Raw genomic sequence first — 13,510 nt, 5'->3', positions numbered from 1 at the left:
GTTGGATAAGTCACAGGCCTTATAAAGTTAACAAACAAGAGACGGTCGATTTCGTCTTTCACTTTCATCTTTCTATCGGGGCCCATCCTTCGGGGCTTTTGTCGAACTGGTTTTGCATTAGGATTAATGTCGAGTTTATGACAAGCCACCGAAGGATCTATACCAGGCATTTGCTCTATTCGCCAAGCAAACACATGATTATTCTTCCGCAATAACAAAATAAGCTCTTGTCTCTCCCTCTTACGGAAGTTCTACCTGAAATAAAAGTAGTATCTTCGTGGAGTTGGCCAATTTGAACTTCTAAAAGTGGATCGACCGTCGGGGTCCTTCAACATTTCTATTGGCGAGTAAACCGAAGGTCCCGGATCTTTGTAATTGCTATTTGACGGCGTTGGAACTCAGAATAGTTCGTCCAACAACTTCAGACTTCTTATAATCATCGAGAACATTGTCGTGGCAAATTAGAGATGCCAGTTGATCGCTGCGCACCTTACAGACTTTTTTATTGAATGGGAACTTGATGGCTTGATGATATGTTGAGACGACAACTTCCATATAATGAATCCAATCTCGGCCAAGGATGACATTGTAAGGGGATTTACAATCCATCAATAAGAAATCAATATTGACTTCCTTCTGCATAAGAGTGACCGGGAGAGACACCTTTCCAACGCAATGAGTAGCGGTACCATCAAAACCAACGAGAGGCACATTTTCAGGGGTGACCAAGTTATCAATAAAAGAAATACTGCGATAACACCCAGAAAACATGACGCTAGCTGAACTACCAGTGTCAATCATTATACGTTGTACACGCATACAACTGATATATGCAGTTATCACGACAAAGATCATAATGAGGAACATGCACGCCCATTAGATCTTGGTCGATTGAAACATAATGGTTCATCTTCAATAGTCTCCGTATGAAACCTTCCACGAAATTGATCCCGCTAAACCGTACAAATTAGACAGATATTTGACTTTAGAACGACAAGCAGTTTTCCGCTGAGTATTAGACAATGAATCAATGATGGCATGTCCAACCTTAATGACATTGTGATCAGTGATAGTTAAAGCTTGAGTTGTTACTTTCTTCTGCACATATTGATCAAGTTTCCCATTCTACACAAGCTTTTCAATTCTTCCCTGCAAAGACCGACAATTCTCCGTCTCATGACCATAATCATTATGAAATTTGTACCATAATGATTTATCGCGAGTTGTTTTAGTGTCGTCGCGCAAGGGAAACGGCGGAGTGAGCAGACTCTTATCCTTGATTTTGTCGTAAACTACCGTATATTTGGTATTAAGCGGAGTTAATTCAAAATCAGTAAAAGGCTTTCCAGTCCTGCTCGTGGAGTCTTCTTTCTTATACGGAGGCTTCTGACTGTGTTGCTGTTGGTCAAAAGTCGGATTCTTCTGTTTATTTCGCTGATCATTGAAATCCTTTCCTTTATTATCTTTGTCACGAGAAGTTCGAGCAGCCGTGTCGTCTTCAACATTGATAAATTGTTGAACTCACTGGTATAACGCACGTCGGGAAGATGGAATATCCCGAACAAGAGAGTTGTATAACCCATCTTTATCAAACAAGATAGCTTCTTTAAAAGCGTAAACCACCATTAGATCGGATTGCTCGTAAATCTCAGCGCGCAATAAAACGCGAAAACGCTACGATAAAACTACGGAGAGTTTCCTCACGTTGTTGCTTGATGTTGAAAAGAACTCGGACTCCATTTGGACGTTTGAGATTATGATGAAAATGTCTTGAAAACTTTTCGGTTAAGTCCTTGAATCGACGAATAGAGCGCGGAGGTAATTCACTAAACCATACCAACGCTTCCCCTTTTAATGTATAAGGGAAAAGTTTGCATTTTAAAGTATCATCACCTCCCGATAAAACCAGTTTGTTTGTGAAATTAATCACATGAAGCATAGGGCAACCCTCGACATCATCATATTGATCAAACTCTGGTTGTTTGAAGTCTTTGTTATGAGTAGCCCTTTGGACGGCGAAAGAAAATTTGTCCAAAATACCATCTTCAACTGCCAGATTTTCTAGTGTCGATTCAAAAGAATCGCTGTCCATAAGAGCTTTTGTAATCATTTCTCTGACACGTTGAGGAGTCATCAGATCCGTATCTGTTGGATTGTGATCATAGTCACGATGACGCCTATGGGAGCGAACAGAACGAGAAGAAAATGACGAAGATTCATCATTTCCGTGTCGAGATGATTGTGGATAGTACGTTGGGCTTTCAGTACGATAATGTTCGGAATGATAAGAACCGCGTTGCTGAAGTGTTTCACCATACTGATGGTTCCGATCATGAGTGCGATCATTATTCTGTTCGCCATTTGAATTCCTCGGGACTTGCTAAAAATTTGTAGGATCGTGGGGTGCAGTCGGACGATTATTAGCAGTACCTTGCCTACCGAGAACGTGACCAAGTGGGTGGAGATTTCTCGGCGGAGGTCGGGGAATTCGTCGCCCATTACTCTTAACTCGTTGATAGCTGTTGCGAATATCGCGAATCTCATCCTCACCACTTAAACGATCCCACACACTATTATGTCGTTGGCGTGTGTAACGTTGTGGTGTGACAGATCCAACATCATCTACGAGTGGAGTGCGTTGTTTAAGATGACGCATGTAGTAATTATTCTGTTTGTGGACTGTCTTTAACTTTTGAAGAAGTGCTTCTCGAGACATATGACTTACATTATCCGCATCAGATACTGGAGAATCGTCAGAGGCAATAACCTCACGCTGAATAATTTGGCGCATTGGTGGAACGACAGATTAGAAGGTATTATAATCGGTACCAAAGTTGTCCTTGACTATCATGTTCGTGATGATCGCCGAAATCACATCGGGACCTTAAAGCTCTTCGGTATCGCGTCATAACTTTCGCAGAACGTGATCGAGGGTGTAGTATAAGAACCGCAGACGGCGAGCCAATTATGTTTCACCAAATATGATCAAAACACCAAGTGTTGATGAAAAAAAGACGAAGAACGTAGAAAAGTAATTAGAAAAATGATGGTGATCGGGGGAATGATGAGACTGTACCTTGCGGTTGCCTACGTACCCAAATTATTAGTGGGATCAAGTCTCAAGAACGTAGTTCTGAATGAAAAATAGTTTGGTATTTATATAGGTAGAGTAGAGAGTCCTTGTAGCTCAAGTAATCTTGTAGCTTGAGTAATTGTGATATACTATAACTTTCAACTGATAATTATCTCTTTGATAAGAAACGAATCTGGACATAAATCAACGTACATTAGTGGCAAGCCATGTGGCTAAGGTTCAGCCTTAGCCACATGAGTTAATGGGCATATACATTGATCCATGATATTGTGAATTGGGCTTTAGCTCTGTCGATTAAACGAATAAAGTGGAGACTCCTACCCATGGACGTTTGCCACGTAGGTGGGGGTCGAAACAGCTATGAAATGCAATAACAGGTCCATTTATGAAACTTTGGAATAACATCCTTAAGTAGGTCCTCACATATATGTCAAAACAAAAACACTCTGATTTTTCCACTCAAGTTTCGCTCACTCCAGTTGTAAGTGGCCACACTTTACCTTACAATCTCAATGACATATAAGGAAACCGAAGTCGATCAAACACATCTGCCATTTACTATCACACTAACCTATTCCTAATTGAGCTAGAGGTCTTTATTAGGTGTTGCAGGGATTAGGTGATGGTTTAAGAAGGAAGAAAATTGATATTCAAAAGGATAAGTCTGAGATAATAGAGTTTTCAAAATATGTAACTAGAGAAAACCTTGTTCTATTTTTCTTCTACATTTTGTTTCCATCCTTAGCCATTTTTTCTTTTTCTTTTGGTTTTTAGCTTTTGACTCCTTTGATTATGTTTTTGGAGTTCTAACTTTTTATTTTATTTATTTATTTATATATATTTTTTTCTTTGGATGAAAACTTTCCTTTCTTTTCTTATTTGAAGCAACTAACAATTCTTGGTTTTCCATGTCTTTCTCTTTTTTTTTTTTTCTTTCATCTCTATTCTCGGGACTCATTCAAAAATGGGTAGGCTAATTTTATTTTTATTTTGTTTTTGTAAAAGGGTAAAAGGATTTGTGGTTTATGTAAAAGCTAAAGAAAGGCTCGTGAGGGGCAACTAGCGGAAAATAATTTCATATAAGTTTGAATTTCTGGCTATATCGATCCAAAAGTGCCTAAATTCTCGCTTTAGGATATGGTATAGTGATCAAGCAAGTGGACATGTGATTTCTCTATTCGGAATTTACTTCTCCCTTGTGTCATTATATCAAATATTTCACTCATATAAGGCTTTAAGACTATATTCTCACAGGATTTGTAGAATAAGTACTCTAGCCTAGATTTTAGAAACTTAATGTCAAAATAAATATAGATGCTCATGCAATATATTTATGGAAAGATGAAATGACTATTACCTACATATTAACCTAAGTTTCTAAAAACTATTTTAATTTAAGAGCTAACGGAAACTTCTAGACTACTATCATCACGTAAAAGAAATAATACCAATATTCCTAAGTGCATAGTATATATATATCTTAATAGGTGCCTTTAAATTACGCGTATTTCTATGCCACTCCAAAACAAAACATGCTTGTAGATCGGTTGTGATAACTCGAGAATCCGAATCAAAGAAACCTCTTGATCTTCCTTTGTATTCCTATGCACGAGTGGGCGCCAGTGGGCAACTATCTTCCAACCTCTTCTTTCTCACTTGGCCTCTCTCTCTCTCACAACCTTAGAACCGAATTGTATCTGTTTTTGCTTGAGTGATGTCTCTTAGAAAAAAACGGCCAGAGAAAAAGGTTTCTTTTTATAGGCTATAACAGGGACCATGAGGAGAAATTAGCGTTGGGCCTCCTGACGGGCTTGGGCTTCCCATGTTCGCCCAGAACACACAACCCAAGTCTATCAACAAATGGCTTATTCCACTAAAGCCTATTGTTACACTACTGTCCTAATCCCAAATTACGTGTCAGCATTTATATTATATGCTCGTTGATCTCCCTGTGTTTAAAATATTGAATGCCCATTGATTAAGTCAAGTTACTGACAAAAAATATCAATTAACTTTTTATGTCCTTGAGTAGTACCACTCAACCTTATTGTCATGTCGGAATAAATCCACCTGCAGGGTTTACATGACAATCCTTATGAGCTCCTCAAGGGGACATCATCAACCCGACTTCCTGCGGGTCATGGATTCCTTCTATAATCAACAACACACCTTATATATAATGTCATTACGCAATCCATCGAGTTTGTTGATTCACAAATGAATCTCATCACTCAATGATGATTTAAAACAATGTACAATGCACGTAAGTGCCCATTATTATATTCAGATTAAGAGGACAAACATCCATAATAACAGAGGTGTTTGTTCTCTTATATAGTTAGTATAAAGAGAAATAACCTCACTTGGTCCTATTCAATACACACAAAGTGTATTAGTGTAATCCTATAGTCAAGATAGACTAATACCAGATTATACTACAACCATACCAATGGTTTGTCCAAATCCATCTAGGTTGTGAACATTTACTTATACTTTATAAAGAGGTAATCGATGATATTATCTTCTATGTGTCACCACATACCATATCATCTACAACATAAAGTATTAGACACATGCATATAACTAATAACATATATAATATGCATAACATTTGCCCATATGATTCTCATTCAAAATATAAAGAATTAGAGTTAATACAAAAGTAATGTTTTTAGTATATAACCTTATCAGAAATGCGTTAAAATTTTAGAACACCTGCAAAACAAATTTAGAACATACTAATATAGATAAATAAAAATAGATGCAACTCCCATATGAGTTCCACTCGTTATGGGAATAACAAAAAAGATTACTTGGGACATAAGCAGACATGAACAAAAAGTAAAACTTACCTCATATCCAGCATTTAAACGTTATCCTCTTCTTCTATAAAGAAGTAAGGTTCCTTTGCATCCTGCCAAGCCATGATAATTTGCCAGGCCTCATGCCATCTATCATCTACCTTTGCTAACCCTGTTAAAAAGCCATTTGGTCGGATGGGGTGTAAGGTGCAACCCAATTAGGTTGTAGCCTCCACCCCAGCCAAATCATTGCACGGAAAGAGAGTATAATGCAATCTTGAAACGGGTACAGAACTTAGGAAAGAAAAATAGCATTATGTGGCAAACCAAAATAGGCATAAGAAGGTACTTATGCTTCATACTTTGGGCTCGTGCTAAACTGGACACTAAGGTCTAGGGACACTAAGGTCTGGGGAAGGTCATAGAGCATACGTCCCTCAGTTAGAGCAAGGAAGATGTCACAAGTGACATTATTCGCAGAAGAAAAATGCCATTTCCCTAAGATATTTATCATGATAAAGAACAGGATAGTGCCGACGTTAAGGGACAGGCTACCAAGGGCTACGTTAAGATTCCCTTGGTCCTCTACATGAAAAATCCTCACCCCATAAGTCTCATGGAAACACTCATAGTTATATAGGTATATATTATCAGACATATAGCCCCATGAGTTTTGGGGAGCAGGCATATGCATCCCAACAGCAAAGGCTACCAAAAACTTGGTTATGTCCATTGTTACATCATCAATGGTGATAGAGAACACTTGTTCCCTATCCAGTCGATAAAAGAACTTACAATGATCATAGAAATAAGCGAATGGCGTAGGAGAATATGTTTTATCGGCGAGTTACTATTAGAGGTTGCCATCCCCGCTTTTTGCACAATCAAGTCGTGGAACTAGTATCCATAGGTGTCGCTCTCGAGCAATTCTTTGAAGGACTGCTCCGGTATGATTTGAGGAGATTTCATAGCAAACAAATACACTACTAAACTCCTGGAAGTGAGTGCGAAAAACCGCAGAAAATAGAACTGGAGGTATGTTGAGGTTAGAGCGCGGGCGCGCTCAGAATGGTCTATGGAAGAGGGCGTACATGCTCAACTTTGACTCTGTGTTCCAGGTCCTTGGGCGCGGGTGCGCTCTTTTATAAGGCATCAGAGAAGGCGTGCGCGCTCCGAGTGCTATATGTGGTATGAAGTGAGAGGTGTTGTGTGAAGTTTAGATCATCCCATGTATTTATATAACCTAAGTTTCTTAATCTAAGGTCCTTAAGTTTCCCTAATTGATACGGAAATACATTTAATAAGAAAAGGCTTCTAAAACCAAAATAGAAACAGGCTCCAAAATCAAACCTATAGCTTTTAGGCTGGAATTAAAAATAGCAATCATCCAAATTTCTAATCCTTGAGGTTGCACAAACCAAGAGTAGTTAATTCTAGCTACACCATATTAGCAACATGCTGACACAAACCATATTCTCAAAACCTTGCAATATTAAATTCCAAATATAGGTGGATAGGATAAAATACAATGCTAACCAAATAATACCACCCCCAAACAAGTCGGGAAGGTGGGATTCATGAAAAAAATAGATAGCATGCTTTCGGACAAAATTTAAACTAACTTGAAATTCAAATAATAACCAAATACATAATCCAAAATTAACTACTTAACTGAACAACTGGAAATAAAAAAATAGTCTACTAAAAACATGGAAATTTCCTAAAAACAATAATACAACTAAACAAACTAGCCACGAGATGAGGAAAGGCCAGAATAGAAAGTTGAGTGATCCAGAATGGAAAGACCAACACCCCACCCCCAAACAAATTTTTGAAAACATGGTTTAGAAAATTTGTTTTAAAACGTGGGTATTTTAAAGTCAGATTCCTGAGACTTTCTAGACTAATGTTTATCGTTTTTAAAATTTTTTATTTTTTTTATGAATAAGGTTTAATATAAAGGAAAACAATAAAGCAATAAAGACATAAATAATTCCATAAAGAAACATGACTCAAAAATCGAGAAAACATGCAAAAGTGGAAATCGTGAATTACGTTAACCGTGGACTTAGGATCCAGTACTTACAGCCACACACTCGAAAGGGAGGGCCCGGTTATCTTAATGGTGCACTCCTATAATATAAGATTGGAATGGAGTACACCAAAGAATAAAATGAGTCTTTTATAGTCAGATACTCGAGACTTTATCTAAAATATAATTAATATGTAGTTTACCATATATCAACAATCTAAAGAGTTGCGGGTCTGTCCATAAATAATTAACACGGACTGGAAACCCAAACAGAATTAGGTACCAAGATTTCCTATGACGTGGCGTAGCAAAATGAGAGTGAATACTGAAGGATCTAGAACCTAACTTAGCATACAATGTCTTTTTTTTTCTCCAACGAAAGGGTAGCTAAGTGAAAGATCGTGAAAAAATGGATGGTTGTGGAAGATATGTGAGATATGGATAAGGTTTAGAGGGAAGGAATGGAAAAAATGAGAATGTGGGTTTAGCACAAAACTCATTGGTGGCATGGGTTGGTATTATCACACATCTGAAAATAAATATGTCAAGTGACTCTTTTTTGGGTATTATGTCCTTACCAGATGGGTTTAGGAAGTCATGAAGCAACGGAGAAGCAAAAAGGTTAAGTGTAAACTCAAGGTTCCTTTGAAAAGGTGGAGGAAGGGGAATCGAGGTGGTGGTAAATGATTAGATTTTATGAGGGATTAGCTCAGGTGGGTGATGGTTGGGTGGTGTGTTAGGTAGTTCTTGAGAGGGTGGATCATCACAGGCTTTTAGAAACTCGTCGAATTCCTCATCTAGCTTGGTTGCATCCACATAATTATGGTATTCATCTGCATCTTTGAGAAAGTCATCAATCTCGTCCAAGGAGTCGAAATTGTGATCTTTGTCTTCATCCATAAGAGGGGTATCTACTAGTGTGGGGACGAAAGCGTCGGAGTCGAAACTTCCAAAGAAAAGGAATTTGTGCATCTGATTCTTTGGAAATGTATTATTGAAATAATCTTTAGCTAAGCTCTCAATCATGCTAACTTCAATAGTTGTATCGGGTAACTGTTACATCATTTTGAAAACATTTACGTCAACATAAAGATGGATAAAGGACATGGACATCGAACCATCGTGGTAGTTGCCAAGAAGGGACACCCTAAAATGATAGGAACAGAGTCGTTAGCGACTTCTGTGTCGAGGATAATGAAATCAGCTAGGTAGTAAAAATCTTAAACTTTAACCAGCACGTTTTCAACAACACCCTTAGGATACTTAATAGAACGGTCAACCAATTGCAATGTCATTTTAGTTGGTTGCATATCTTTTAGACCTATTTGTTTATATAAATAATAAGGGAGTATGTTAACACTCGCCCACAGGTCTAATAGCGTAGTCGTCATGTGGGTATCCCCTAAGGTGTATTATCTGATGGGGATCGACCGAGTCCTTGTACTTACAGATTCCATTATGTTCAGATAGAGTGGGAAACTGTCAGTTAAAAAGACATCTTTAGGAATGTTTTTTTCCGCCTAGTAGTGCACAATTCTTTTAGAAACTTAGCATGTTGTGGTAATTTTTTAATAGCTTCAAGAAAAGATAGGTTTATCGTTAGATTTTTAAAAACTTCCCTAATTACATCAAAATTTGTATCCTTATTTAACATGGCTAGTCTCTGGGGAAATGTTGGTTTCTCTCTATATTCAGAATATGGATCAATAGGAGTTTTAACCTTGGCCGCTTTCCTCTTGGGTTGTGGTTTAACTGGTACCTTTACAGGAGTAGGATCTTTAGTTTCTATATCGGTATCTAGTAATTTTTCATTTTCAACGACCACTGGTGGTGTATTAATGGGCATAGTTACGACATTATCAACCACTTTGCCAAAACGGAGAATGCTGATGGCATTTAACTCACCTACGTGTAAATTTGCATTACTAGTATTACTGGTTACTTCAAAGGCTGTGTTTGGTGTTTTAGGATTTGGTATAGCTTAACCTGGAAACACACCTTTCGGTTGGGTTTTCTCTTGGGTTAACTATTGTATGGATTGTAAAATCTGTTGGTTAGCTTGCATGTAGGTGTCGAAAACGATCCGGTTGTGAAGGTGTAGTGGCCATAGGTGGTGTGGCGGGAACTATCTCACGTTGATTATTAACGGGGGGTTATGATAGTTGTTATTAACCGAACGATACCTCTATTATTATTATAATTATTATAATTACCTTACCCTTGTCCTTGCCTTGGTGGAGCTTGGTTGTAGTTGTTAAGCTAGCCAAACATTTTGATTATTAAACCCGGAGGTGTAACTTGTTGATTATTTCGCCAACCAAAGTTGGGGTTTTGTCTCCAAGGTGCGTTAGGTTCGCTATTTATGGAGTAAACATTATCCTCTTTGTGCGGATGGTTGTTCATAGACGAGGACAATATAGGAGTCGATGCTTAGGACTCAAACAAAAATTACATGAAATAGAGTTGATGTTCATGATAGGAGTAGGCTTTTGTTGAACAAAAATGGCTTCTACCTTTTTGTGAGAGATTCGACTAGAGTTCTAAGATCGGATCAAATTTAACCTCAAACATCTTGGTAGCCTTGGTTATGGAGAAGAATTAGCGAGGCGAGGGATATCATTACCCCCGCTTATTATTACGCTTAGATTGATCTTCTAAAACCTATAAGCCTCTAAAAGCCTTTACTAAGGAAACTACCCCCCATTATATCAAGAATCTCTTTATGATGATGCAAAAGCCCATTGAAAAGGCATGAACAAGCATCTCTTTCGCAAGGTTATGATGTGGACACTCAATGAGAAGATCGATGAAACGATTCCAAGCCTCTAAAAAGGATTCATGAGGATTATGGCGGAAGAAATGAATCTTTTGAAGCATTTTATCCTGTCTTCCGTGTGGTGGGTAAAACTATTCCATGAACAATTGAACAAGTTTGGCCCATGAGTCTCTGAGAATTAGGTGCGTGGGCAATTAACCAAGATGCCGCTTTATCGCTCGGGTGGAAGGAAACACCCTTAGTTTAATTTGTTCCGAACCTACGGTAGGATGATAAAATATGGTAAGAACTTGTTCTATCCTAATGATATGCTGATAAGGCTTCTCATGGTTTAACCCATGAAAAACGGTAACAAATTAAATATATTAGGGGAAGTCGAAAATCCCCACTTGGGTTTGCAAGAACGATGCATAACTTAGGGCTATCGTTTAGGGCTTTGTAAAAATTAGAGAGAGGAGTCTCGCTTTTTAAAATTCAAACCATTGATGCAGGTGTAGTGTGTGGTATTCTAGATAGGCGTGTGCGATGACGTTTACGATAGATAACGTTAGATGGTTTACTCTTACCAGACCTTAATCTCATGCAAGGCTAAACCCAATTCAATATGAAAAAAAAAACCACTAGCAGCAGTCAAACAACAACCTGATATACTAGAATTAAAACTCTTCTGATAGAAGAGACGAGGAGTGAAAGAAGGAGTACCTGAATGCCTCCTTGCTACGTGTATGAATAGCGTCTTTGATATGCAATCTTAGTGTATTGAAGAAGTTCGGAACACTGAATAATAAAATAACTTGAACAAAAAAAGAGCTTGTATATAACCGGTTAATCGGGCTTTCTTCCGAAGGGGCGCGGGCGCGCTCAAATTTAGAGTAACCAAGGGCGCGTGCGCAGTCAAAGTACTATTTCAAAAAAAAAAATCCAGTACAAAGAGGACAGGCACGCTAAAAAATAGAGGTATTAGGGGCACGGGTGCGATCAAGGTACTGTTTCGAAAAAAATTTCAAATCGACTTCCAAGAGCAAAAAATCCCGTTTTTTCTAAAAAAAATAAACACAATGAGAACACAAACAATCGGGTGGGTGGGTGAAGTGGGATATTGGTAAAATTGAAAACACAAAGGGAAACAAATCTAAACACAACTAAGATGGCAGCGACGCCATTTGATAAATATAAAAACACGCTTTTACTCCTACTTAACTAATTAAACTTGGTAGAAGTAAAAACGTGAATTACCACTAGTTGTTATCAAAGTTCTACTCTCAATTATCTTATAATAAAATTGGAGTCAGAATTCATTCCACTCCTAGTTGCTTAGACGTAAATTTCTCTAACTTAACAATTCTACAATATTAATGAGAGCAATAATTTAATTATACTAATATGACGAAAATAACTAATTAAGATATTCTGAATTATACTATGGCAATTTAATGAGAAGATGCGAATGAGAAAAAGAGATTAGGGGGATTTGATTCCACCTTGATTAATTCTTAATATGCTAGTGTAGATTTTGTAGTATTTCTAATCTTTATGTTTCCACATAAAGGTTATGTCTTTTTATTCCCTAATTATTCATGACATCTCTACCAACTATTAATTAGCATGTGAGGCAATTGAAACCCATTCTCATAGTGAATTAACTACCTTCTAGAGTGGAATATCTTACTACAACTATTCTATACTAATACATCAAGTCTTCATCAAGCTGCGTTAATCGACCCTCTAAATGGAGGTTTAGCTATAAATTATGAGACTATGATAAACAAAATGATAAGTAGAACAAGACATAATGAAGAACTACTTTAATAAAGATAACTTGACTTGAATTAAGGTGGCTAGGCTAATAAAACAATAACTATGGTTTAAAACAAAAGAAGAAAACTAATTTATTATCTAATGGGTTCTCTTTTAGTAATAGGAGAGAGTGCTAATTAAAATTAAACTAATTAGGGTTATCCCCTAAGAAAGTTGCCTTAGTCCTCTTTATATAGGAGATGTTAGATTTACAATTTTTGTGCATAGGCTTCGAAGCCATGTTTTGGGCCACTAAATCAAGCCTAAAACATAATTACTCAAGTCCAAAAAGGGTTTCTTTGCTAGAAATTACTGCAACAGCCTTTTCATCCAGTTTTACTCCTCTGATTGGGTCAATGCATGGACCATTAGAAATATCTTTCCGAGCAGGTCGTTTTGACATATAGTAGGCCCAATTCCGAGGTTTGAGTCCAAAGATACGACCTACGAAAGTTCTATTGACTTTTATGTTCTTTTTCTGCCCGCATTGACTTTGACTGGGCTTTAAAAATGTTTTTTCTCCTTGAAACTTGGGCTTTAATCATAAAACTTATTAACAACCAACCTTTGCTCATTTCTCTTGCAAAAGTAACATATTTCTTCACATATTTGACTCCAATACCTGAAATATACAAAAGCACATAAACAGTACTAACTTTTATTTATTATAAAAATAATTGGTCTAAATGTAATATTATTAAGGGGTTAAAACTAAAGTTTTGGGCTCTTATCACATGTGGAGACCATTTTAGTGGTATGAAAATGGCAGCTAAAGTTCTTTAATGTGGTTTTTATTGGCCTATCCTTTTTAAAGATGCCCAAGTACACTGCAGGATGTGTGTTATATGCCAACAACTTGGGCGTATCACTAAACGTAATATGATGCCTTTAAATCCCGTTATGGTAGTGGAAATTTTTGATGTATGGTGCACTAATTTTATAGGTCCTTTTCTTATTTCCTGCGGTTTTATTTATATTATTGTTTCCATGGACTACGTTTCCAAATGGAT

This window comes from Coptis chinensis, chromosome 8 (genome assembly GCF_015680905.1).
Source record: "Coptis chinensis isolate HL-2020 chromosome 8, ASM1568090v1, whole genome shotgun sequence".
Taxonomy (NCBI): domain Eukaryota; kingdom Viridiplantae; phylum Streptophyta; class Magnoliopsida; order Ranunculales; family Ranunculaceae; genus Coptis; species Coptis chinensis.
The sequence above is the reverse complement of the archived record's forward strand: the minus strand, read 5'-3'. Positions refer to the sequence as shown.